Here is a 4,321-nt window from a genome sequence, read left to right on the forward strand (position 1 = left end):
CTTGACCCGGGAGAGCGGGCTGGCCGTCGGCACGCCCGTCCGCGAGCTGGAGGCGTCGAGGGACCCGGAAGTGCGGGACTTCCGCAGGAATGTCCTGAACGTCTGCCGGGAGGCCGCCGAGCGGCGAGGGGCCGACGCGCCTCGCAGCCGGGCTTTGTACACTTGGCCTCCCCGCGTCCACGCTTCGCCTGAGCTGCCCCAGCCCCTGTACGACAAGCTAGACGAAGGGCAAATGGTAGTGGCCATATGGGTCGTAGCCTCCCTGAATAACAAGCAGGAATACCCCTTAAAAATCAGCCACGACTGCGTGCCCGAGCACGCGATCGCCGGAGCAGTCAGGGCGCAAACACGAAGCGCGTCGCTGGCACCTGAGCAACTGAAACGCCGTGTCTTGGAGTACCAGGATAAGTATGTTTTAAAAGTGTGCGGCTGTGATGAATACTTGCTAGAAAGGTATCCTCTCAGCCAGTATAAGCACATCAGAAACTGCATCATGGTTGGCCTCGTGCCCAACCTGATGCTGATGTCCAAAGAAAGCCTGTATGCCCAGCTGCCGTCGGATAGCTTTACCGTCCCATCTTGTCCCAGAGGTGTTTCTACGCCTACCCCGTGCACGAATGCAGAAGCTTCAGCCAAATCCCTCTGGTCTATAAACAGTGCTCTCAGAATAAGAATCTTCTGTGCCACGTACGTCAACGTAAATACACGAGACGCAGACAAGATATACGTCCGAACGGGTATCTATCACGGGGGTGAACCGTTATGCGACAATGTGAAAACTCGAAGGGTGCCTTGTTGCCGTCCGAGATGGGACGAATGGCTGTCGTATGACCTGTACGTTCCTGATCTCCCCCGTGCTGCTCGCCTTTGCCTCTCCCTCTGCTCTGTCAAGGGCAGGAGGGGTGCGAAAGAGGAACATTGCCCACTGGCTTGGGGAAACGTGAACATGTTTGATTACACGCACACTCTCGTATCGGGGAAAATGGCTTTGAGCCTGTGGCCAGTACCACATGGGCTGGAAGATCTGCTGAATCCTATCGGCATGACTGGGTCCAATCCAAGCAAGGAAACTCCGTGTCTAGAGCTGGAGTTTGATAGTTTTGGCGGTCCTGTCAAGTTTCCAGACATGACGGTGATTGAAGACCATGCCAGCAGGGCTGTCTCTCTGGAACTCGGGTGTAACTACAGCCGTATGGAGCTGACTAACAGGCTAGCTAAAGGTTTTGAAGTAAGAGAAAGCGACAAAGAACAACTCCGTGCAATTAGCACAAGAGACCCGCTTTCCGAAATCACTGAGCAAGAGAAGGACTTTCTTTGGAGCCACAGATATAGTTGCGGAAACACCCCAGAAATTCTGCCCAAGCTGCTTTTGTCCGTGAAATGGAACTCGAGAGATGAAGTAGCCCAGATGTACTGCCTGATAAAAGACTGGCCCCTAATCAAGGCAGAACAGGCAATGGAGCTTTTGGACTGTAATTATCCCGATCCCGTGGTGCGATCGTTTGCCATTCAGTGTTTGGAGAAGTGCTTGACCGATGACCAGCTGTCTCAGTACTTAATCCAGCTGGTACAGGTTCTGAAATACGAGCAATACTTAGATAATCTGCTGGGGAGATTTTTGCTCCAGAAAGCACTGACCAATCAAACAATAGGACATTTTTTCTTTTGGCATTTAAAGTCTGAAATGCACAATACAAGTGTGAGGCAGAGATTTGGACTGCTTTTGGAGTCCTACTGTCGCGCATGCGGGATGTACCTAAAGCACCTGCGCAGGCAGGTGGAAGCCATGGAGAAACTAACTCACCTTACTGATATTCTCAAGCAGGAGAAGAAAGATGAAGCACCGAAGGCACAAATGAAGTTTCTCGTTGAACACGTGAGGCGACCAGATTTCATGGAAGCTTTGCAAGATTTTATCTCTCCTCTTAACCCTGCTCTTCGGCTAGGGAACCTCAGGCTCGAGGAGTGCAGGGTTATGTCCTCTGCAAGAAGGCCTCTCTGGCTAAACTGGGACAACCCAGATATTATGGCTGAACTGTTGTTTCAGAACAATGAGATCATCTTTAAAAACGGGGATGACTTACGTCAGGACATGCTAACGCTTCAGGTTATTCGAATTATGGAAAACATCTGGCAAAAGGAAGGTCTTGATCTTCGGATGCTGCCTTATGGCTGTTTGTCTATCGGCGACCGCGTGGGCCTTATTGAGGTGGTCAGAAACTCCCATACAATCATGCAGATTCAGTGCAAAGGAGGCCTAAAGGGCGCGCTGCAGTTCAGCAGCCACACGCTACATCAGTGGCTCAAAGACAAGAACCAAGGAGCAGCGTACGACGCAGCGATCGACTTGTTCACGTGCTCCTGCGCCGGCTATTGCGTCGCTACCTTCATACTGGGCATTGGTGACCGTCACAATAGCAACATCATGGTGAAGGATGACGGGCAGCTGTTTCACATTGATTTTGGGCACTTCCTGGATCACAAGAAGAAAAAATTTGGCTACAAGCGAGAGCGTGTGCCGTTCGTCCTCACACAAGATTTCTTACTCGTGATTAGTAAAGGAAACCAAGACTGTACCAAAACGCGGGAGTTTGAAAGGTTTCAAGAGATGTGCTATAAAGCTTACTTAGCAATTCGGCAGCGGGCCAATCTCTTCATCAATCTCTTCTCCATGATGCTCGGCTCGGGCATACCGGAATTGCAGTCTTTTGATGACATTGCCTACGTTCGAAAGACGCTCGCCTTGGACAGAACTGAGCAGGAAGCTCTGGACTATTTCACAAAACAGATGAACGATGCTCACTACGGCGGCTGGACGACAAAAATGGACTGGGTCTTCCACACGATAAAGCAACATGCCTTGAACTGAAGTGAAAGCAAAGAGGACCAAAACCAATAGCCAGCTTTTAGGGCTGCGCCGCTAACACCTGTTGGATTGGAGTCACACAAACCACGAATGACGTTAGAAGTTATAGCAAGAACAGAGGCAGTTTTCCAAAGGGCTTCACACACGTTTTGTAGGCTCTTTAACTTCATGTTATGCTTTAAACCCAACAAAGGGTTTGGAAGTTTTTCCTGTTTCTGGTTTTTTGATTAAAGGATCATTTGGCAGGAGGAGGAAGAGTGCCAGCATCAGAGGCTGTCCGTGACGTGCTACAGCAAGAGCTCTGGTTCAGGAGGCGGAGACAACACCGCGTTTCTAATGAGTGGAAAGGGAACTTCTCGTTTCCCTTGGCTATTTAGATGCTGCGTATCTGGAAGGAGAGGAGTTTTAAGGGCAGAACTGTTAAAAATAATAGTGAGGGAACCACAGTGCCTTTAACTGTATTCACACACGTCCTGTTTGGGGTTTAACTGAACCTTTTCGTTCTGGGGGCTGTTGTCTGCTTGGTTTTTGAAAGCAACGTGAAATACGCCCGATACGTACCGGGTTTTCCCCTGGGCCGTGTTTGTACAGGGGAAAATAAAACATCCTGGTGTTCACTTTGGGCTCGATTGAATTGAATGTGAACTGAACAGGCAATTTCACGCGTGTTCGGAGCCTAAAGACCAGTTATTAAAATTGTTTAATTAAAATTTATTATGTATTATTTATTAAAATAATCTTTCAATATTTTTTTGTATAAAAGCGATGGCTAGCATAGGAGCTATTATTAGTATATACTTTCAATATGGTTTGTCCCAGAGTTGCTCCTTTAATTTGGCCACCCAGTTCTAGCTGACTAATGCTGCCGTTACCCGTTGTGTCGCTGGGGGTGACCAGCTTTGCTCCTAGGACCAAATTCAGCCCAGGTGAGAGAGGTCACAAGACCGCGCTTGGCAGTGGGAGACACAGCTGGCGCTGGTAGAGCCAGAGGTGAATTTGTCCTCAGTCTCTTCAGCAAGTGAGGTTGGGGGGGGGGTCTGTCCATTCACCCCATTGCTTCACCCCCCAGGCATGTACAGCTCCAAGCGCGGTGTCGAGGCCTCCCCAGCTGGTGCAAACGGACCCAAGCTCCTATCCTTCCACCCTACCCAGCTTCCCCATGCCTGGACCCCATGATACCCCCACCCCACCCCAGTCCAGCAGCCGCGGCCCCTGGGAAGTTCTGCAAAGAGTGTGTTTATTCCCAGGCACGTACAGCGCCGAGCGTGGGGCGTACAAACCAGTTCATATACAGCACGTACAAAACGGGGCAGTATGTACAGAGGAGGCTGGGCTTGGTTGTGAGGTGGGGGGGTGCTGGATTGGGGCTGCGGGCCCAGCCAGGGTCCACCTTCCTGGGGCTGTGGGAGCTGAGGCTTGGCAGGCTCAGGACATGTCAGGCACCACCCCAGAATG

General features: G+C 50.7%; 1 pseudogene; it reads left to right on the forward strand.

Annotated features, from left to right (window-relative positions):
• LOC102369259 overlaps positions 1-4,315 on the forward strand; it is a 4,799-nt pseudogene extending 484 nt beyond the window's left edge.
• Positions 4,316-4,321: the final 6 nt, after the last annotated feature.

The sequence above is a fragment of the Alligator sinensis genome, unplaced genomic scaffold (genome assembly GCF_000455745.1).
Source record: "Alligator sinensis unplaced genomic scaffold, ASM45574v1 scaffold107_1, whole genome shotgun sequence".
In the NCBI taxonomy this organism is placed as follows: domain Eukaryota; kingdom Metazoa; phylum Chordata; order Crocodylia; family Alligatoridae; genus Alligator; species Alligator sinensis.